The sequence below is a fragment of the Ambystoma mexicanum genome, chromosome 7p, assembly GCF_040938575.1.
Source record: "Ambystoma mexicanum isolate Mex_15411 chromosome 7p, UKY_AmexF1_1, whole genome shotgun sequence".
NCBI lineage: Eukaryota > Metazoa > Chordata > Amphibia > Caudata > Ambystomatidae > Ambystoma > Ambystoma mexicanum.
In genome coordinates, this window is record NC_090939.1 from 884,941,740 (window position 1) to 884,966,369 (window position 24,630).

General features: G+C 44.4%; 1 protein-coding gene across 2 annotated transcripts in view; it reads left to right on the forward strand.

Annotated features, from left to right (window-relative positions):
• The window catches only part of GAS6 (growth arrest specific 6), a 975,360-nt gene that overhangs the window by 817,188 nt on the left and 133,542 nt on the right, over window positions 1-24,630 (forward strand). The window lies entirely within an intron of this gene.

Below are 24,630 nucleotides of genomic sequence, written 5' to 3' on the forward strand. Positions count from 1 at the left end.
AATTAATGCTAGGATAAATTATATTTTATTTTTGTATAGGATAAACAAATTTTAGATTCATATGAAATGCATAGATTAAAAGCTGTATTCCAACCCTCTCTATCAACCCCTGCCCCCAAAGCAGTATGTGTGTGTGATTAGGACAATATAAAGAGGTGCTTTAACACTCTTGACCCTGATGGGAGTTCGTTCTTGTTCGAGTGTCTATGCAGTAATGCTATACAGGGTGGACACAAATCCAGACTAACAATTTAAATACATTAGCTAAATGTACGTTAGCTGAAAACAATTTTAACTCCATATTCTATAGTAAGATGCACTGTAGATTTGTTAGGCAATTGCCTTTCTGCTATGGAGTATCACTCCTGTATGCACATTATAATCCACCTGGCTGTTCGTGTTTCCTTAGTGTCATGTTACTGGATCAGATTACATCAAATTTATACAGATGCCTTCCTGCATCAAATCATGGTAATTTGAAGAAACGTGATCTCCTAATTAACCTGAAATGCAGATATGAACTATGGTAACATTCACGTGTGCCATTCTTAAGACCACAATATTTTTGTAAATGGTATCAGAAGGTTCCTCCAGAGAAAGTGCCTGTAATTCGCTCACTCTGCAGATTGATTTATTAGCCACAGAGAAAGCCATCTAATGTTTACACTCGGTCATGGGTTTAACCTTGCACTGCCACCTGTTGGCTGCATTTTTTGTTTCTTGATGTTCTGATCCTATGTCCTGCACTTCTCCTCCTCCCCTTCCCTCGGCACTTTTCCCCCCTTCCTCTCCCCTGGACTTACGCGATCTCAATGTCACTGTGCCTAGTAAGATCGTTGTCTTGTCTCCTCTTAACCCCCACTGCCTCGTCGTTATTTGAAACACTTGTGTAGGGGCACGCTATAAATAAAATATCATATTATATCTATGTAAAATAGTACGTAGATCCCAACTGGGGCTAGTTTTATCACAGTTAATGGTGGATGCAACCCTTTCACCCCCACCATTAATGCTTCACTTCAACCCAACTTATATACCAATACTAAAGCGCATACCCATGTCAAAAAACCATTACGTTTATGGTTTATTAAATGTCAAGAATTATTTTATTTACCTGGTTATGCTAACCCACTTAGCTCTAGAATTAATCGCTTCACTGCTGGTGGTTTACACCAGTTCGTGTAATTAAGTTGTGTATGTTGCAAATGCAGAGAAGTTAACGTTAAGTGAGTTATACAAAAGTCCTGTTCTAGCAAATGCATCAAGTCATATTATACCTTTCTTAGCAATATACATTTGTCAACCAGATCACACATCCTTTCCATTTGCTATAGAAGCAGAATCTATTTTTATGCTTTCTTGACCCCAATAGTATCGACATACATCTCCGTGGAAGTTGTAAATGGTAAAATTCTCTGAACTCAGTAGCCAAGCTGCCAAGTTCATGCTCATAGACTGGGGTGTGTGATCCTCCAGTCATCCGAGTGAGAAGTGTCTGGTGTGTCCATATCTTGATTTTAGGTGATACTGACATTTACAGTATATGTGGATCGCATACTTGTCTTGCCAACGTTGTTGCAATCAGGAGTGTCAACTATGATGTTTGTATCTTTTGTACAACCTTTTCAATTACCAATAGCTCAACACAGAGGTGCCCATCTGCCTAGTTGTGGGTACTTTGGGGCAAGGTTTTGCCATTTCTTTAGTTATTATTGTTATAAATTGATCTTAGTTCAAGCTGCAGTTGTTGGAAAATACCCCACAGCATATTTTGACCCATTTCCCAATCATGTGCATCAGTACAATGTGATTTTGTATGCTCTGCAATTAATGTGTGTCTCCATGTTTGTTAACATAGTACTTTACTGGGGTGCTGTCAGTTTTCCTGCTTTCTGTGCCTAGAATGTTTTGAGTGCTATGGCAATAATCGCCAACATATTTGTGTGTATGGAGTTTTCTAATTGCGACTCCCTCTCCCCTCCCTGCCCCCACCTCCCTCCATTACTGTGATGTCTTCCATAGGGCAACCCCACCCTAGCAGGGATGCATTGAAAGATGGCACAGCAAAAGTTCGTCCCATTGCTAAATTTTTACATTAAACCATTTGAGTGACTCAAAGACTTTGGGTGCTACAATCAACAAGGAGTGCTGCCAGTCCACCTTCTACCTATGACCTATGTTTGCTAAGCCATTCCTCTAAAGGTTTCATGTGTAGTCTGGCAATGGATACCAGATGAATAGAACATGTAATCCTGCTCATCATTTTCATTACACTCCTCTGTGTCTGGAACTGGGATGTCAGGTAAAGGCACATTTTCTCCCGATAGGCCTATATCCTGACAAATAAGGAAGAGACCAGTGCTGGTCTCTTGTACACAATTGTGCCCCATCTCTGCACGGATCTGCTGCCACCACTGATAATTCCTTTGTGAATATTTTTGTTGCAGATGCTATCCCAAGTTGGAGATCTTTGAACATAAAATAGCTAGCACTCACCTGAAAGAACGGTTATTTCCTGTAGCTTGGATGCACTGAGATATGTGAATAAGCATAGTTGAGATCAATGGTGGTTATGTAACTCCCCCCGCATCCCACATTCGATTTATACAAGGTCTTGAAGTGTTGTCATTTGAAATTATTGGGTCTTTGTAAAACGTGTTGAATAGATGCTAGTCCAGAATTATTTTAAGTCTTCGATCTATTTTTGGGATCAAAAAGTGCGTGGAATAAATACATTATTTTCCCCTTTTTGAGCTTGTATGTCTCCCTTTTATAAATGGGCTTTATATTTCTAGGCAAATGTTCTGGATTAATGTGTTGGTGCCTTGGTGAAATTAGGCATGTTTTTTTAGGCATCTTCTATGCATTATCTGCAGTGTTCTGTGTCTAGCTTCAAATTAGGTTATGTTGCCTCCCTACTGATATGTTGTTGGAGATAAGTACTAGACAACCACTAGATATGGAAGAATTCCCATTGAGGAACCATATTGACCTCTTTCTCTTGAGCTGGATGAGGGTGCTCTTCACCGTACTTGTGAATGCTGCTGTCATGATATTGACTGACTATAAAAGGATTGAGGATATCCTCTGGATGTCGGAGAGGTCTATATCCCCTCCTCTTGGGGAGAGTTCCTTTGCTGCACAAAAGCCTAGAATGTAATGCCCCATTGAAGAGTTTATTTTATTTTCTCTTCTTGTCTTGGCTAAAAGGTCCTTTATATGCTAATCAAATTTGTTTTTTCTTCAACTGGCATCTGTGATCTGGACCCTGGTACACTGAGCCTGTTGCTGCTGGTCTTCCGGCAGTATCTTCTACATCTAGATTTGTCTTTGTTATTGTATTGCAGGCTCTGTGTTCCTCCTCTGCAGTGGCTCTGGTTTGTGTCCTCACTTCTTCCTGAAGCATTTTTATGAATGGTACCATCTCAGCAGTTGTACTTGATCTGTGTGTGGAATAGTCACAATCCAAGAGTTGGGCACACTATTATCCCTTAGTTGGAAAGAAAACCCTGTTGCTGGTTCACATTGCTTTTCACCGCTGTCATTTACCACGCAATCATGGCAGAATTAATCATGGTTTGCTTAACTTGTTTATATCTGTTTTGTGGTTCTTTAGTGTTTTCACAGATATAAAAAGCTGGTCAGCCCTGGGACTGATGCCACAGTACATAGTTTGGTCATTAGGGATGATACAGGTGACGCTCTTTCGCGATATCTGGATTTTCCATCGAAAATGTATTCATCGGCTGTGGTCGAACGCCCCCAATATACAATAAACATTAAGGGTTAGGGTTAGGTTTAGGGTTGGAGTTAGGGTTAGGGTTGGGTTAGGGTTAAGGGGGGGTGTGCGTGGGGGTTGGAGGGGCTGGGGGGGATATACAATAAACATTAAAACTTTACTAGGAGCTGGCCATGGCCGAAATTTCAGCACTGGGCAGCTCCATGTAACGTTTTATGGTGCAAAATAAATGCATCGAATTGCTATCTTTTACATTTAAAAGTACATATCCATCGAAACTTGCCCATTCCTATATTCGATGGACAAGTTTCAATGGATATGTACTTTTAATGTAAAACATAGCAATTTGATGCAATCGTTTTCGATGCATTTGCTTCGATGGCTTTACTGTTTGATCTTTTTTTGAACAAAAGACCATAAACCCTCTTTCTCCTGGTTACTACAAGATGTAATCGTCCGAAACACTCAACAGTTCATCCTTTATGCTTTTCTCATCCTCCGGAAAATAGTTTTCCAGCTCAAAGGGCTCCTCTTTTTCTAGAGGTTTGTTTAAAAGGGTAGCATTTTGAATATTTTAAATGGGATATCCAGTTGCTCCCACAGGCCAGGGTTCTCTTAGCCCCTTAACTACTGTCCTGGACTACATTTTTTTAGGGTATGCAAACCATCTTGAAAAGTCAGCAGGTCTTTACCTTGAGCTTTTTCTAGCTCATGTTGTGTTTCCATGAACGCACCAGATTCTGATGGGCACAATTTTTCACTTCTTCCTAATGATTATCTTGTGTACAGATACTGAACGTTTTCATTGTCGAAATACTCTAAACACCAACGTGGGTTTAAGCATGTCTTCTATTCCCTTTCGGCAAAAGAGATTTGAGGACAATAACAATTTTGGCACTTTGTTTGGGTGAATAAGTCTGAGGATTTAAGAGGCTCCAAGACCACAGCTTTTGGGGCTAATAGTGCTCATATATTTTTCAGTGTTTTATTACCTTTTGGCCTTTGTTGCAGAGGTGACCTGTGTGTGGCCTTGTTTTTCTCAGCTTGCCAATTCACCCTCTACAAATCAGAGAAGCAGTATATAGGGTACCTTCTATGGAACCCACTCAATGTATTCCTTTAATACCCATACCCTTTTTACAAGTCTGGATGGACTTGGTCTCCTAGTGCTCACTCTTCAGTTTGGAAGCCATTTTGAGCTTGGAGTGCCTCCACCTCTTTGAAGTCTTGTACCTTCATGCAAAGCCATGGCGTCCACCACCCAGTGCCTGTTAATCTTTTATGGTTTTTGGGCCTGAACATTCTGCAGGCTTCACACTTGCTCTCGTTATGCTCCTGTGGAAGACACCAGCCACATGCAAAGTATTTTTTATCCACATTTACCTGTGGTTGCAACTAGGGCAAAACCTAAAAGCTTAAGACATTTTAGTCATGGGCCCAAAACCACTGAACCCAGAGGAGAAATTAAATAATTATATTAATGTGATGAATCTGATGGTGTCATCACTTCTTTCCCAGCGGTAGTCTCTCCTCATGTGGCATGGGGATGGCAGCCCCTACCTGATCCTACCCCTGGTGGCGGCTATATGAGGCAGGATCACGCAGGGAAACGGCCGCTGGGGGAGTTTCATGGCATCATTGTACGAGACATGGTATCCCCGTTTTCTTTTGAGGATACCCCATCCATGCCCAATGCCTTAATAGCATATTGTCATACAACCTCTCATCCATCTAGGAAGGGCACTGAAAACCTTTTCACAATATCTGTATGCAAGCCGTCAAAATATGACTTGCCTTTTAAGACTCATGCAAACATTTTCTCAGACTCTACCTACAAGTTATCCAGAGCTGACTTGCCCTTAAAGATCACTGAGAACACTTACCCTGACTTTACATGCAACTCATCAAGAATCGACTTCGATTCCCATAAATACAAGAATACTTTGATGAAGAAGAGGAACCGAGTAGTACATATCAATGAGGGCAAGCACACAAGCTGTGCTCTAGTCGTTGCGAGCGCGTACCTGTGGCTGGGAAATTTAAACTGGCAAAGCAACTGACCGATGTGCGCTGCTGGCAGGAGAACGCTGCTTCTCTCGGTACGGACAGAGAGACTGTGGGGCTGAAGAGTGTTCTGTGGAGCCAACCAGCTGGAGGACAAGGAAAAGGGACGCTGATTGCGAGCGACAACACGCTGCGGGAATGCCAGTAGATAACAGAAGGCTTGTGGGCATTTGCAGGTGTTGGAAGGCAGCCTCCACCTTATCGAAGCCCGAAACGACACATAAGAGCCCAACAGGAACCACAAGAGGCAGAGAAGCCGAGAAGTATAGGCAGCGAGACGGAAAGCACTCTGAATGACCGCCACTGGCTTGCCGCGGGAAAAACAGAATTCACTAGCAAGAGCCGATGAGTCCACCCAAGGGAAGCTGGGGAACCGGGGTGTATTAGCCATGCAAAACCTGAGTGTTAATGAAGCAAAGAGAACAAAGAAGTGAGCATTGTTAAAAAAGGGAGATAAAGGAAATATAAGGGACATTCAAGTTTGGAATTGTTTGTAGAGCCAACATGATAAAACCCCTGGCAGGAGAGTATACTAGGCAAATCAAAGGTGCAGAAAAATACATATATAGAGACTATGCCAGGCGGTTGCAAGTGTGTGCATATAAGAAAAGCCCTGGAAGGAAAGTATACCAGGCAGTTGCAAGTGTGGTTATAGGAGAAAGTCCTGGTAGGGTAGCACACCAGGCAAGGTTAAGCTGCACAGTGTATATGAAATACATCACATAATGAGGTCATGAGAAAGGGTATAGCAGGACTAGCAAGAGACCCGGAGTGAAAACCTGGTGAAGGAGTACACCAGGTATGCTACTATGCCGGTAAGATAGTTCAGCGGGTTGAGCGCTCCCTGCTGCGATCTGAGCGTGATCTGCAGGTCGCTGGTTCGAATCCCAGCAAGGCCAACTCAACCTTTCCTCCTTCCAAGGTCGATAAATGAGTACCAATTTCGGTTGGGTGATATTGTATGTAAATATGTGCTTTGTAAAGCGCTTTGGATTAAGGCACTATATAAATAACACATCATTATCATTACTATGATACAAACCCACACCAAGTTGTTTTGTTTTACCAGTTATGTTGTTGATCAAGAGAAACGTGGGGAACTAATATTTTTGTAAGTATAAAATAAAGTGAAGAGAAATCCAGAGGAAGCACCCTCTGGAACAAGGAACTCTATCCTTCTGGAAATTTGTATTTTTCGGGGCTTTTGAGGGTTTGTCCAGTTCCCACTCCTCACCCGGTTTCTCCCCCTTTTTTACAGATGAGCTCACTGGCTCTGTTGACAGAAATTGCTTTCCTCATGCAGAGCAGGTCGGCGGAGGAAGTACCCCTGCATCAGAGGATCTCTGGCTACTATTCCAGAATTTTTGCCATTCCCAAAAAGAACCAGGCTTGCCTGAGGGTGGGACTCGACCTATCTTTCCCCAACCCATACCTCCCACTCAAAAACGTAAAGATGATCACGCCAGCGCAGATCGGGCAGGCTCTCTGCAAGGGAGATTGGATGTGCTCCCTGTCCCTCAAAGAGGCATATTTGCACATGCAGATTTGGAAACTGCACAGCCAATTCCCAGGATTCACAGTAAGGGGGCGGTACTTCCAGTATCGAAGTTCGGTCTACACTCTGCCTCTCACATGTTAAAATGTTTATCTCTGCTTCTTCAACTGCATCATAGCCTCCTTCTACCGGCTCCCACAGCTGCTCGCACACACATCTCAAGGCAGTGCTGCCGTCACATCAGCACTACTGAGGTAGGATTTTTGCTACCTTCGATCTCCATGTATCCTTTTCTTTTTATCCTGATGCGAATAAGACAATAAGAAAAATAAAAAAAAAGTAATCAGATCGTGCATTTTTGATTGTGCCATTATTTCAGTTCCTAGTGTGTGCTCTCCACCCTCCTGCAGCCCTAACTATCTGATTGGGGCCCTGTAGCTGTTTGTTGCTACTGTGGCGCTTCACATTGATGTATTGCAGCAATTTAAAGATGGCAGATCCTTTGTGTGCATATTTTTGACCAGGCTGAGTGCCTGCAGGAGGGTTTCAAGCATTGGCTACTCCCTCCTACTTTACATCCAATCGGGGACCGGCACGCTTTAGCCAGCCTCCTCACCAAAGGCCCTCTTCCTAAGGTCCCTGTCTGCTCCCTGTCCACTACCAGAACAATACTTTCTGCACCCCAGCACCTGAACTTCCATGATGCCGCTACCTCACTCTTCAAGAAATCCGGACTATCATGCCATTCACACCACCTTATGTATGGGTTAGTTCCCCCCCTTCTGGACTCACTCCTTCCATCTTCTGAATTTCCCTGTCCTTCTCTGCTTGCTTCTCCCAGGCTTCTATACTGAATGACATTGCGTCTTTTCACCCTGTGCTAGCGCCAGAACCCAAATCCGTAAATTCTAAATCCTACTGTGTTTTGCAGTTTGGTAAAATTCAAATCCTGCTGTGTTTTGCTAACTCGCTCTGCACTTTGCTTTTTTGTGCCTCTCTGTAACTTGCTGGCCCAGTGACTTCACTGTTCTTCATGTCCCTCCTCCCCCTTTTTCTCGCTACCACACCCATGGCACTTTCTGTTTCTCGTATCTTTTCCAACTGATTCTCCATTGACTATTCCTCCCTTCTCACTAAGTCTGGTAGTAAGAAGTCCAAAAAGGATATCTTGGCCTCCAACTCTGGTCTCCCTGTCGCTTCCTCCTGACAGACCCTCACCGACATCCTCTTTGTCGTTCCCTCGCCAGATCTATGGACTCTTCATATGATCTCTGTGCTCTGTCCTGTCTCCTCCTCTCCCGTTAATGGTGGCACCTGCTGGGAAGCTCTCATGGCTCCCTTCGACGGCTCTAAAGTCATCATTAATGTTTATCTTAATGGCACCGTCATGGTCGAAGACCCTCAGGCCAATCTCCTCTTTGATAGGTGCTTCCCTCGCCTCCCCAATTTCCTTTCATCTCCTGCTGTCCCCTCCTCCCCACCCCCTTGGCTACCTTGCTCTCTCCTCCCTCCTCTTCTGCCCCACCTCAGGCTCCTTCACCTCCGCAGGGCGTACTTCTGATTTGTAACACTCCCCGGATGGCCTTTAAGGCTGGCAACCTTCTTCATCTTGCCACTCTCAACACTCACTCTGCTGTCAAACACTCCTCTGACATCTGCCACCTCCTGGAAGAACTTGACCTCAATGTCCTCATTCTTACCGAGACATGGTTCACGGCCAGCTCTGTCACGAGCTTTGACACTCTCCTCCCTGATGGCTACAAGATCCTCTCTGCACCCAGAACCACCTGGTCCGGAGGGGGTGTAGACCTGATCTTTCCTAAGTGGATTCCTGCCTTTTTCCTGTGTATTCTTTTGCATCCAGTGACTGCTTTAACCTCCTGTTGGAACGTTGGTTTTATTTATCTTTGCACAATCCTGCACTGCGAACACACGCAAAGCTCTTGCAGGACCTCGAGCGCAGGTTTTCGAGTGCGGCCCTGAGGAGGCGGAACCGGCGCTAGTCACATGGAACATCACGTGGCACACTACAGCTACAAAGCGCCCTCCCATCCACCCTTGCGGCGTTAAGCCCGGCGGTGACAAGGCCGCTAGCTGTGCTGTTGTGCGGCTGTTAGGCGCTGGTGGCGCTATGTTCTGGTTTGGAGACTGCGGAGGTATAATCTCTTTGATCCTTTCCGGAAATCAACATTCTACGTGTGCTATGGTGTAAAGCTGAACGTTCATTAGATCGCAGGTAACTAAGTTACATGCCACTTTAACTTTGAAAAGTCAGGCTTCTTTTACATTCCCTGCTCAAGTTTGATTCCCACTCCGAGGGACCGAAACTATGTATAATCTAACCGCAGGAATGCCATGTGTGATGGACAAAGTTATGTTTGACAATAATTCTTGCACAACACCAACTGGTGCATTAGCAAAACATTCTTTGAACACTCCGATTAACGATCTGGTACCCAAATCTTGTGACAAGCCCAAAAGCCTTACACGAACCTCAAAAAAACCCATCATTTTGACGCCAATCCAAAAAACGCATGTTTCTAATCGTGACATTCGTAATTTTTATGAGAAGATTACGAGTGTCTCTAATCAAAGTGATAACTCGACTTCAATATCTAAGACTAATGAACTCAGTATTTCTCAAATGCCTATTGTTATGTCGCAGGAAGTAGCAGTGCCATCTAGTGTTTCTAACGTTTCAAAATTAGGGATTACTATCTCTGATTCTACTATACTCGCTATAGCACAGTCCCCTCAAAAAATAAAAAAATGTCCACAAACCATCCCAGTGGTAATAGAAGAATCCTTGAACGAAGATGCAATATCTAGTCATGATGACTGTCCTGTATCTTGTAACAAAACACGTTTGAATGATTCGGTAATGGGTATAGAGAATGTTGAAATAACCGAAGTGGTGCCTGAGGAGGTCCCGTTACTAGATTCATCAGTCCATGTAGATGGCCGAGAACTAGAAAGCTCGAGAGCGTCAGTCCTGACAGATTATAAACTACCTGGCTTTATGGACTCAACAAGACATGGTGAGGACATATCCTTTTTACAACCAACGCTGCGCCGATGTCAATCCACGAGGAAACCTCGTGAACATTCGGCCAATTCTGCTCTTATGGAGATTACCCTTGGAGCCATAAATACTACTATATCTAGTCTGTTTAAACTGAATGAGTCCCTATATTATAAGATCACTAGTCTTGCCTCCAAGCTAGATCTAATTGGAAATGAGCTGAAAGTTGGCTCTCACCCTGTTCCTAATACATCGAAAATGGAAAATATTATGCAAAGATTGTCTAATCTAGAGACCTATTACTTGTCTAACCAAACTGGTCAAACTCATGTCGGCTCAAGTATTGCGCAGAGACTCGTAGCATTAGTCTCTTCGCAACCTACCTATCATGACAGACTCAGTTTTGCCTTCATTTACCAATATTATTCGTCCTGTAGAAAGTGTAGAGATCGCTGCAGAAAGAAAAAACGACTCTTGGATAAATGTCGATTCTCCTGAGAGAACCACTACCCAAGATCAGTGTGGTGCTAAAACTGCCAATAGAGCTACACAAAAAAAATCTCACCAACTGACACTAAGCAAAAAAAAGAAAACGGCACAAAATAAAGTTCCTTTAAGAAATACGAATGCCTTACCTAAGCCTGACTCACAGCAAGAAAATGTCTCTGTAGTGAATCAGACAAACTCTGATTGCTCTACACCAGCGTCAATAGAGACAATTCGAGAACCTTTAACCAATAATGTCACTCCGCACACGGGTGTACATGTGCCATTAAGACCTGTCCCCATTCCGGTTAACCACTCAGTGACCCAGGACTTGACTTTGGGTTACACGCCACTGGATGATCTTCTTGAATTAGTGTCTTACGGTTCAAATATAGACATACCAGGTCAGCTCAAAGTCCACAGAATCCTTGACACACACACACTCAAGAGTGATGGTAGTTGGTGTTGAGAAGCCTTCCACTTCAACTGCCATACCACAACAAGGCCCTGACAATCGGCTGAGTACTCTTAAAGCTGCAGTTGATTCCTATCTCTTGAAAAGATTGTCGGAGGTGTTGCCAGAATCAACTCCCGTCAATCTACAGTCCCTTCAACCCAAAACAGTACGCTTTAGCAATGAACAGATTAATATCCCATTTAAAGATGCAAAAACGACAAACCCTAAGTCTTACAAAGCCTCTACATCTGGTGGCTGCTCTGGGCTTAGGGCCATTCAAATTTCAAAAAACACTCAGAAAACAGTGTCAAAAGTTCATGTGAGTGATAAAAGAGCCTCTAATGCTCTGAGATTTAAAACTTATCACACTTTGATTTTGAAATGCCGTGATGGTGATTTTCCTAAATATGATCTATGTCGTGCTAGTGTGCTAAATATTTTTGGTGATGTTGAGGGATTGGAAGCAATTGCTTCGAGTGACATAGATCAAATTGAATTTCTTTGCGATAGGAATCTTTCTGTTGTTCGTTTATGGGTTAAATCAGGAGTAGTGCGTAATTTATTATGGAATGCAAGAATGGAACTGTTTAATATGGGGTTTTTATTGGCCCAGGATCCAGCCCGACAGAAACTTTCATGAGCCTGATAATATAGAGATACTCACAACCCCTGCAGTAGAGCCAGCATCTGTATGTCATTTCTGTGTTAATGAAAACAGCCATAATTTAATATCATTATCGATGCCTAGCACTCATTCATAACCACAAACGGGAGTCTTAAGTATTGAAATTTCACTTGCCAGTTGGAATACGCGGGGCTCCTCTCACCTTCAATGGACCAAAAATGATAATTTGAATAACTATGATATCGTAGTTTTGCAGGAAACATTGATGTTACATGCTCCTATATGGGATGACCATGATCTTGTTTTACTACCAGCTGAATTCTTTGGTAAAGGAAGGCCTACTTCTGGTCTGCTAGTGGCAGTGAAATCCAGTAGAGGACTTGGAATCTCTGCATGGAAATCTCCAAATAGGTTCATTCAGCTAGTCAGAATCACCATTGGCCTAGAAACATACGCCCTGATTAATCTTTAACGAAATCCAGTGGGCATTCTTGAAGAAATATTCTACAGTACTCTGTCGAGTCTTTTTGAAATAATTGCTACAGATAAAGAAATCTCTGGCATCTTGGTAATGGGTGATTTGAATCTCTCATGCCTTGAAACTAACAAAAAGAGTATAAATTCTGATAGTCAGAGATGGTTGTTATTCATGAATGATCTTAATCTAAGGATGGCGAATGGTGCTATTCTTGGCGATATTCCTCCAATGAACACCTGGGAGAGAGGAAATTCCAAGTCCACTATTGATTTTATTTTTATGAGTAATAATATCTTTATGAATGCCACCAAATTTGCTGTTGTTAAGCAGGTACAAAGTGACCACCATTTATTATCTCTTGTTTGGTCCATTGAAAACCAAATTGTGCCGGCCACCAAACAATGGTATAGACAAGCTCTTGTGGTTAATAATGGTAGGAATCGTTTTAGCTGGTCCTACGAAAAACCTTTAGCCCTAAACACTGCTATTTTGAACAGACATGGAACGAGCAATGTTGAATCATATGTTGATGTCTTAAATACTAAGAATATTCACTTAGTGAAACATAAGACCTCCATGATTCATACCCATGGATTTGACTTAGCGCTTCATGACCGCAAAAAGGCACACAGAAAAGAGATTAGAAGCCTCTGTAAACTACCCATGGCTGATCAACCAAAAGCTATTAAATCAGCCAATTGTCATTATCGTAATTGGGTTCGATCAAGGAAGGCTGCTCTTTTTCAAATTGATGGTGAAAAGTTTTTGACAGCTTGTTACAAAAAAAATTCTGCCCAGGTATGGAAATTACTAAACATTTGTAAGACTGGCTCTCAAGTGAATTCCCAAATTAATGCTGTGACAGAAGTACAGTCGATGAACCATTTCACTAAACTATATGCTGACAGCAAAATGTGCAATTACACTCATAATACGAGTATGGTTGGAAGGTGGCGTTTGAAGTGCTCCGTAGCAATAGTTGAGGACTTTATTAAAAGATCATCTTCCTCAAGGGCAGCAGGCCCTGATGGCCTCTCGAATTACATGTTTAAACAAAATGTAAATGAGTGGGCAAATATTCTAAATAATGCCTTTCAACACATCATACAAATTAAAACCATTCCTAATTCATGGCGTTCATCTATAATTGTACCAATATATAAAAAGGGTGACCGTAAGGACCCCAAAAGCTATCGGCCGATGGCATTGTTAGATGCGCCAGGGAAAATCTTTTCAAGGATGGTTTGAAGGGAATTTAATGAATGGACAGTCAAAGCTGGCCTCCGCGATCCTGCCCAAACCGGGTTTGTCGCGGGTTTGGGGACTGCGGTAAACTTGATCACCTTGAATGCCATCAGACATCAAGCTCAAACTAAGAGATTCCCACTTTATTTTGCATTTGTGGACTTACGCTCCGCATTTGATTCTGTTTCCAGACCAAAATTTATGGCTGAACTAATTCATGCTGATTGTCCTCCAACTCTGATTGACATTATTTTTTTTTGCTTCACTCTCAGACAATGGTATTCAGAAGATTAAATATGGAAGGGCTACTCTCAAGCGCTGTTACAAATAGATGCTTAAAACAAGGATGCATTTTGGCATCAGCATTGTTTAACTTTTATATTAATGATGTGCGATGGATTTTCGCCAAGCTCGTAGCTGATGCCCCAAAGTTAAATGGTGTGAAAATTAATGCTTTATGGTACGCAGACGATCTTGTTTTGGTATCAAAGACCCCAAGCGGTTTAAATAATTTGTTAAATTCACTTTGTTTATGTTTTCGAGATAATTAATTAGTTGTTAATAGTACCAAGACCCAAATTGTTACAAATGTCCCAAAGGGCATGCAAAGAAAGAGAATGATTTGGCAAATAGAAAATACTGTTTTACAAATAGTTCCAAATTACATTTATTTAGGCCTCACTTTTTGATGGCCGTCCATCCGACCATTCGCAACTATGTAAAATAGAACAAAAGCTATCCACTGCCATATACCAAACCAGAATAGTCCTCTCCAAGTATTGCAAATTTACATTAAAGCCTGCTATTATTTACTGGAGCCAGAACGTAGTTGCTACATTACTATATGGTCTCGAGTCATATTGTACAATTTCAGTGACTTTTCTGAATTCATTAGAAACAAAATTTTGGCGTGCTATTTTACACTTACCACAATGTACCCCAGGAGTGCTCATTCGCTACGAACTTGGGTTAATCTCATTAACTGCAATGTATAACTGGCGTCTATGTGCCTTGTTACGGAAATGTTTGCTGTCTTTAAGCAATAATACCACACTAGCTACAGTTGCCAGCTATTTACTTAAAACCTCTGAAAGCTTTCTGAGACAATGGTTAAATAACATCTTTGCTGTTATGCTGCATGCTGATATTTCTCTTGAGACCCTCCTACTTAATCCAGACCGGGCTAAAAATAAAAAATGTATCTGATAGATTGGATTAATACGAGGGATAGATGTCTCCAATACAAGGATTTTGATGCCTTAGTATTCAGTCCTAAACGCTATAGAGGAATGGCTTCATATTTAAATCTAGCTCCATCAGCTGCCTCAAGATATGCCATATTGCGCTTCCGATTTAATATCAGGCCTACCCGTGAGATTAAAGCCAGAAGGAAACTGATACCTTTTTGATGATAGATGGTGTCATTTTTGTAAAGATAATAGTGTTGTTGAGACACTGCAACATGAAATTATTGTTTGTCCGGCACTTATAAATTTAAGGAGGACTCATTTCGCAAAACATCTTGCGTACTTTGCACAGATGGACCCTGAACATCGTTGGATAGCATTGGCCGCTACTAAATCCATGAGTATTAGTTTAGCCACCATTAATTTTTTGGCAGCTTTGAAAATGGAATGAATGGCATTTTATCGATCTGCACAGATGCGCTTTAAATCAATTTAAATTACCTTTGAAAGTGTTTTTCAAGTGTTTGTAGATTGTATTCTTGTGTTTTTTTGTGGTGAGTTTTTTTATGGAGATTTGTTGGTGTAAAAATTGAAAACCGAATATTGTAATTGTACATGTAAAAATCGTTTTTTATTCATTGTTAATTGAATGATGATAAAATTGTAATGATTGAAAAAAGTTGATTAAATTCAACTATATTCAATAATAAAAAATAAAAGATTCCTGCCTTGATCATTCCCACACAGACATACTCCTCTTTCGAATGCCTTGTCTCTCTCCTAGCCACTCTCTCATCGTTGCTACCAACTACCGGCCTCCTCGTGAGATCACCTAATTTCTCTGAGTGGGCAGACCTCTCCTCCTCCCTCCTGGCCTCAACCACTCAACTCCTCCTTCTTGGAGACCTCCATATCCATCTAGACTCTCCTTCTTCCTCCTCGGTACCTCCCCCTCTCCATCCCTCTGACCACCCCTCTCTCCTGGAGTGATCACTCCCTCCTCTTCTCATCTCTTCCTCTCTTCCCCCCCAGGCCAAGTGTATCCCAACACTGCCCCCTACCTTCTGTGACATTCGCCCCATGAAGCGTGTGTCAGTTGAGGCTTTTGCCGCCACCTTCTCCGCCCCACCCCCCAACTCTGGCTGACTCACATCCTGACACAGCCCTGTCTATACTCTACTCCACTATTTCCGACACACTTGATGATCCCCTGTCATGAGGATACATTTGAAGGCCAAAGCCAAATGCAATTCTTGGTATGACTCTGACCTAGCTACATTTAAACTTAAGTGTAGAGTGGCTGAGCGGAAATGGAGGGCTTCTTGTTCATCCTCTAACACACTGTCCTGTCACCTGTTCCAAAGGCAATACCGACTTTCTGTCCACACCAAGAAGAGAGCCCACATCCAAGCCTGTGTCTCTAGGGCATCTAACAACTCAGCCGTACTCTTTAAAATCTGCAAGGAGCTGGCCAACCCTGCTGCAGTCTCTACCTCTCCTGTCGCTTCCAAGACCCTTTGCACGGCCTTTGCCTCTCACTTCATCTCTAAAACCCAGGATATCCTGTCCACCCTCTTGTCCCCTGCTCCTCTCCTCCCCTCTCCTTCTTTGAACTCTGGCCCTACTATTGCCACCCCCCACCCTCTTCCTCGTCCTTTCCTCTCTTCTCCCCTGAGAAGGTCTCTAGACAAGTCCGATCTATGAAAGTCTTGTCAAAACAGGTTCCTCCCTGTTCTTCCAAAAAAAATCATGGACCACATTGACACCCGCGCTTCTACCCTGGCTGATTTTTGCAACCTCTCCTTCGCCTCAGGAGACTTGCCCTCCCCTCTGAAGCACTCTTGTGCACCCTCTTCTCAATAAACCCACAGCTGACCCTTCTTGCCCGGCTAACTATAACCCAATCTCCATCACTCCATTTCTGGGCAAACTCCTGGAAAAGCTGGCCATCTCGCAGCTTAACCTTTACTCTGATTCTGTTGGTTGTTTCTATGGATGTATACGAATTGTTCGAACTACAATTGTTCGAATCATAATTGACCTTTGCACAATTGACCGAATTGTGAAGGTCAATTGTTACATATCTGCGGGGGGGAACCCCCCGCAACCCCCCATTATATTTATATATATATATATATGGTCAATTGTGCAAAGGTCAATTCGGACCCTTGACTTTCGATCAATTGGGTCATTCGAACAATTGTGTTCGAACAATTTGGGTAATACCGTTTCCACGACCATCAATCTGGCTTTAGAGCTGCGAGAAGCATGGAAACTGCTCTGCTGAACATCCGTGAAGATCTGCTCTCCAACCTTGACTCTAACATCCCCTCTGTCCTCATCCTACTCAATCCCTCTTCTGCCTTTGACATGGTCAACCATACCATCCTGCTCAACCGTCTCTGTGACAACCTGGCTATCTACGATCAGGCCCTGGCCTGGCTGACCTCTTTCCTCTCTGATCGACCCTCACATGTCCAACTTGGGTCCTTCCTTTCATCTATCTCCCTTTCTACCTGCAGTGTTCCCTAGGGTCTAACCTCTCACCCTGGCTCTTCAACCAGTATCTGGCAACTCTCGCCCACCGCATTGCCATTTTCTGTTCCAATTTTCAGTGCTATGCTGACACTCAACTCCTTTTCAGGCTTCCTTCGGTCACCTCCTCTCGTTATCTCATCTCTGATTGCCTATCTGCCATTCAGGATTGGTGTGCCGCCAACGATCTCTGCCTGAATGCCAGCAAGACGGAGATCTTCCTCATCGGTACACCTTCATCGTCCTTTCTTGTCACTCTCTGACAGGCCTCAGAGGTATTTTGCCTTTCCTCTCCTTCCCCCAGAAGCTCACTGTCTCTTGAGCCCTGGTTCTCTCTAGGTTGGATTATTGCAACAGCCACTTTCTAAATTTACCTGCTTCTACTCTCCGCCCTTTGCAACTTATCCAGACTGGACTGCGAGACTTGTCCTTGGCCTCGAGCCCTGGGATCGTATCTCTCCAGACCTGAAATCTCTCCATTGGCTCCCAGGACTGCAAGGATTCGATTCAATTCAAAACCCTTTGCATTGCCCACAAGTGTTACGCCGCCTGCGCCACTTACCTTTTCGAGGGGTCGGGGTCCTCGGCTCCGGCAGTCTCCCTCCTGGAGACTGTATCCACGCTGGCGTTTCCGTCGGCTTCCCGCAATCCGGCTCCCGGCTCCCTGGGCGCAGCCATCATGAATGTCCTGCGCATGCGCGAACATCAGCGTTCGACGCTCCGCGCATGCTCAGAGACAGAGGTTTGCGCACCAAGCCTCATTCTGACCCCAGGCTATGAATAGCCTCCGCAGACAGGCAAACATTGTGTCTCAACGCGGTTGTTTGGCCATATTTGCGCTCCTAGGGGGGCCTGCCTTGCCTGAGTCCCTAGTTCCTGTTTTGCTACCCTTGAGCCTTGCTCTGCGTGTCTAGCTTGCTCCTGCCTTGTTCCCTTGGGGGGTCCCTGTCCAGTTCTTGGTCCGTGCCTTCTCTGTTCCCCTGCCTAGTCCCTGGTTCTTGGGGTTCCTTGGTTGGGTCTTGTCTGTGCTTCTCTGTGCTTCCCTGGTTCTGTCCCCTTCCTTGGTTCTTGGGGTCCGGTCCTGGGGTGGTTAAGTTCCGGATTCCACCCCTTCCTGTTGTCCTTCATTTCTTGGAGGGTCAGTTTTCACATTACCAAATTCCTTCAGTCATCTTGTGCCCTGCTGGTATCTGTGCCTGCGCCTACATCCAAGAATATTCTGAAGATCAGACCACCCATCAGCCAGTTCTGCAACGGACTACACCAAGCCTTCTCAGTCAGTGATTACACTGTCCTGACGTCAAGATAATCAGAGAAGTGCTACCCGTGGCGCTGGGAGCCGATTCAGCTCAATCCTGTCTTTTAGTGTCAGGAGGGTGTTGGATCAGTACCCTGCGTTGCCCTTTTCATCTTGCGAAGATTCACCGAAGGACTGGCAGCCTCACCATCTCACTCCCCAGGAAGAAAAGGTAACCAGCGATCTTGTGACGCCTTGTATAACAACAAGGCTTTCTGGGGCCTGGGTCAAAAATACCTTCAGCTGTCCCTTCGTAAATACCTTTGCTCCCAAGCTCTTCGCTCCTCCACCTCCTAACTCCCTCAGGGTCAGTCGTTTTTCAAAGAAACAAGCTGGGGGTAGATCTCTGTCTTCGTTTGGAGCCTCCCTGTGGAACAGCCTCCCTGCCACTCTGAAACTTGAGGGGAACCGTCTCCGGTTCCGGAAGCACCTCAAGACCTTACTCTTTGCTTCTGCCTTCGCTCCTTTTCTCCCCTGCTGATCTGCTCTGTCTCGGCACTGGGCAACTGGTTGTACCCTCTGACTTTCAGGCCCAAGTACCTGCTCACCCTGCGCTGCCTCCTGGCGATCCCTTGCACTGGGGTCTGTATCTGTAACCATACAGCCCCCCCCATTTTCTCTGCACTTATCAGACACACCCTGTCTGTAGCCTTAAACCTAGCACTTGCCACTTGATGGCTGCACTACCACTGTTTGTTGCTTTTTACAATTTATTTATTTATCTGTATTCCTTTACTCAGCACTTTCCGCTTCTCCCCCCCCCCCGCCCCCATGCACTTTTCCCCTTTCCCCTTTCCCTCTCTCATGCACTTGCACGTTCTCAATGTCACGGGGCCTAGTAAGATCGTTGTTTTTGTTCTCCCCTGTTCCCCTCCCTTGCCTCGTCGCACACTGAAACACATGCGTACAAGCGCAATCCAAATAAAATATCAATATCAAGGCTGATTCCTCGGATTGTCATGGGATACGGTCAGGCAAAGGATTTTTCCCATGCAGGAAAGGGTCAATGCTATCCTTGGGGCAACCAGACGTTTCCTTGGCAGGCAGGTGACGTTGGCATGGTGGTTTCTGCACATGTTAGGTCTCATGGCGGTCTGCATTCTGGCCGTGCTGTATGCCAGACTGAAGATGCAGAGATTGCAGCTTTACCTGGCGGCGAACTGTGATCTAAAGAAAGGTTCTCAGATGGACAAGATCACAATACCAGTAGAGATCAAACTAGATCTCTTGTGGACACAGCAGGAAAACCTGATGGGAGCGTTGTTCCACCAGACGGAGGCATTGGTTGGCATCACTACGGACTCCTCTCTGCAGGGATGGGGACCAAGGTGGACAGATTTTCCATTCACAGACTTTGGTCCCCGCAGGAGTCGACGGAACACATACACATTCTGGAGCTGAGAGCGATTCAGTTGGCACTACGGGCATTAATCCCAATGATTGCAAACAGGACAGTGCTCATCCGAACTGATAATACCACATCCATGTTTTGCCTCAGCAAGCAGGGAGGGACAAGGTCTCCTCTGCTATGCAGACTGACGATTCAGATCTGGGAGTTGGCCCTAGAACAGGGCATTAACCTAACTGCTGCTCACCTCCCGGGAGAGAGCAACACGGAGGCTGACAGGTTGAGCAGGCTTCTGGCAGACGACTACGAGTTGGAAATGAGAGCCCAACTCCATTTCCAGACGATGAGGCCACCCAGAGGTGCTTCTATTCGTCTCATAACAACGCGAAGTGCAGGCTGTTTGCCTCATGGATGGGCAGAGGCAGGCGCTCACTAGGGAATGCCTTCCAAATCTCCTGGGACAACCTGTGGTGCTACACTTTCCCTCCAGCTCCGTTGATCTAGAGAGTACTGCAGAAGTTCCAAGACGTTGTCACATGATTCTGGTAGTCCCAGACTGGCCAGCCAGGTTCTGGTACTCCGACCTGGTGAGGATGGCGAATCAGGGTCCAATCCTCCTGAAGTCGATTGGCCCGTACACCTCTCACATCAGGCGGGTGTACACCTCCAGCCAGAGTGCCTAGCCCTCTCAGCCTGGTACCTGAACAATTAAAGATGCAGCAACTTGGGCATTCCAAGGCCAATCTTGATATTATTCAAAATGCTAGAAAGGAGTCCAGTAGGCTCGAGTACAAGAGCAAGTGGATCAGGTTCTGTTACTGGGTTAGTGACAAGGCAGTGAATCCAGCATTGTGCATGCTCGATCAAGTCTGATCTTTTTCTGCCCACTTAGCAACCACAGGTGTGCAGGTGGACACATGTTGCACGTATTTGGCAGCAATTGGCGCAATACAATGAACGCGGAGGGCCAATCATTCTCCATGGCCAACTCTGTGGTGACAAAACATTTGCAGGGCCTAGTCAGGCTATACCCTCCAGTTATAAAACCTCATCCGGTGCGGGTCCTTAATGGGGTGCTGGCAGCACTGGCGCACAAGCCTTTTGGGCTCATGGCTTCTACAGACATCAAGTGGGTGACTCTCAAGACAGTGCTCTTGCTGGGCCTCATATCAGCTAGACGCATTAGTGAGATTCAGGCGCTAGTCGCGTCAGAATCTTACACGATCTTCCACAATGAGAAGGTGGTGATAAAATGCACCCAGAATTCTTGCAGAAAGTCTCTTCTTTTCATATCAAGGAGGAGATTGTGCTCCCAGCTTTCTTTTCACATCCTCAGTCGGAAATCGGAGAGGGCATTAAATTGCACAAACGATAGGAGAGTGCTCAAGTTCTACCTAGCCAGGATGAAACCGGTCAGGAAATTGGAAGCTTTTCTGATCACGTTTAGTGGTTGTTCGCTGGGGTCTCAAGCATTGAAAGCTTATATTGCCAGCTGGATGGTGGAGGCTATTACAGAGGCTTACAAGCTTTAGAAGAGGTTGTGCACAGCAAATATGCATGCACACGCAGTGAGGGCTAACGCCTCAGCGTTTGCATTCCAGAGACGGGTGCTGAGGCATGTCAGCAGTAAGGCAGCCACATGAGCTTCCCCAAGCACTGCTGCTTAGATGTTAGTGCCAAGTTAGATGCTGATTTCGGACAAGCGGTCCTCAAGAACCTATTTGCAAAGTAGTTACTCACACCCCTCCTTACAGGTTTATTTTGGTTGTAATTGCCCATACGGTATGGAGGAAAGGGGGCGGGACTTAGGAGGAATTTAAATTTACTCACCGTAGTGACTAACATACTCCTAGTCCCATTTCCATCATATGACCCTCTGCCCTTCCCACAAATAAAAATAGGTTAGGCTAAACTAGACATCTGGCACATTCAAGGGGACTAAGGCCAGGCACCGCAGGGCAGGGCTATGGTGGTGTGGTCACGCCCGTATCCATGCCTACGTGTGCCTGACATTTAAAGGGGAAATGCTCTTTTCCTGGAGGAAAAAAAGATTTGGGTGCATTCCCTTGGGAGGGACACCCCATACAGTATGGAGGAAAGGGGACTATCGACTAGGAGTACGTTAGTCACTTCGGTGAGTAACTTTGAATTTCTGACAACCAAGGACAATGTTTGATAGATTGATGTCGATGGTTAATCTGAGTCCAGAAATCACTGGATTGTGTAATCTAAAGGAAGAGCAGTTGCAGAGTCAGAAAACATAAGGGGGAAAAACATGGACTTCAGGAACGCTTGTTCCCGAGAAGGTTGGAGATTTCCTCAAGATTAAAATATAGAGTACCATTAAATTACAGAGTAGCATTAAAATGAGTTAATAGTAACACTTGTTATTCACTAAGCACTAAGATATTCCATGTAGTGGTGTGTAGCAAGCACCACATACAAAATTGCTATTATTGATAGTTCACCTTTTACACCTTTTACCTGAAATGGGTTTTCCATTAGAATGTCCTGTTCAATTCCTACTTGATTTCCTATGGGGAAACGGGTGGGATGATTTTGTATGGGACTTTGTAAAAAAAAAAAAAAAAAAGTCATAAGCAGATCAGGTGATAAGAAATATGTGTAAAATGTATAAAAGGAAGAGAAAATGGCAAATTAACAAACCAAGGAGAGAGACACTTTTTAGGTGTACTCCAGAAAGGAGGAGATGCAAGGTTTGGCAAATGTGGCTGAATGGGCAAAGGGGGCATCTATAGAACATTGGGGGACAGCAGAATTATTGAACCAGTAGACTTGTTGCCTTCGTGACAGAAACAGACTATTGCCACAGGTGAGCTTCAGAAAAATGATCAGAGGGTGGCTGACCGAAGTGCCTTTACTGTGCAAGTTTGCAAATAATTGGATGATAAGATAGTACAATTGGATAGCACTCTACAAATATGCTTGGAAAGCGGATCTTTTTGATTAACTCTAGAGTAGAAATCTAAATAAGAACTGGAGAAAGCCAATTCTCAAACTGGTGAATGGCCAGAGGCTGGCCATTATAAAATTATAAGCCTGTCCATCTGACATTCGTGGTGAATTAAAAATTAATATACAAAAAAAAGGTGGGCGAGGCAAATATAATTGAGGTTTTTTTTAGTTACCAGGAAAATGGATGACATCACTGAAGCAGATGTCTTATACTCAGACCTCTGAAATATTGCCTTTAGATGCAGATTCTCTCCTTCTGGGTCGTGAAGGATCAGAACGTCGAGTTCCTAATAAGTTTATTCGATCCTCATTATTGAATACCCCGTACACCTTCTGTGACACAAGTGTAATAGGATTTTATGTTTTGTGAAATGTATTTAGTGTCTCACTGCTATTCTTATGGCCTTGCTTTGGAGGGTGTCTGGGAATTTGGTAGACAGCCTGAACATGTGAAAATTTAACATTGCTTTCTTGATCCCAGTATATTCCACAGTGATGACTAGATATGCGAAAAGGCTGAACTGTGATATCACTTGAAATGCTGAGCTCTCTGGGTGGGAAAGTGAGGATTTGTGCTTTTTTTCCTATAGTTCTTCATTTTTGGTCTTGGCACATTTTGGTGGTGCAGCCACCAAAATATCTCCAATACCATTGCTACAGAGAAGAGCGAGAGTAAATTGGTGCCAGAAAGCTTACTTTGTGGTTAGAATGACGACTGGAAATGCTGTGGCGTAATTGGCCGACACACTAAATGTTATTTCTTGTTCCATTACACTGATGTAATCCAATAGTGGCTTTTTTAACCCATGTTCGCCCATCAGGAGTTCTGTACTGTGTCATGTGACTATGTCACTTTCAAAGCTGGGAGGGCGTAGACCTTTTTCTTGTTGCTGCCAGAGGAGGTTGGGCTATATTTGGGCTAATTTCCTAACCCTGTTGGGCTACATGTAGGTTTCCCTTTCTAGATAGTTACCATACAAGCAATTATATTTTGTCGAGGTGCAGTACCACTAACAACATAGACATGTCCTCATAAGACATATCAATGTGTTTTCTTATGAGGACATCTATAAGTTGTCAGTGGTACTACACCTCTCCAATAAAATAAGCTGGGGGGACATCTGCAGGTTGTAGTTCAGTTGATGGGTGCAGTACCAAAACAGGATACAGGTGTCCTTGTAAAAAATCAAATTGAGATCAAAACTGCAATATAGGACAAATACAACCAAAGGCTGCATTTATAGATAAAACCAACCAATGACACTCCCCACTTGCGCTGTTGCTCTTTTCCTCCTTGTGTTGTCCCTTCTCCCCTTGTATTGCCCCTCCTCCCCCTTGTGTTGTCCCTCCCGACCATGTGCTTTCCCTCCTCCCTTCTTACGCTGTCCCTCATCCACCCTTGTACTGTCCCTCTACCTTCCTCCTTGCGCTATCACTACTTCCCCCTTGCGCTGTTGCTCCTTCCCCCTTGCGCTGTTGCTCCTTCCCCCTTGCGCTGTTGCTCCTTCCCCCTTGCGCTGTTGCTCCTTCCCCCTTGCACTGTTGCTCCTTCCCCCCTTGCGCTGTCTCTTCCCCATTGTACTGCTGCTCTTTACTCCCCTTTTCACTGTCGCTCCCCTCCCCCTTGCGCTGTCGCTCCCCTCCCCCTTGCGCTGTCGCTCCCCTCCCCCTTGCGC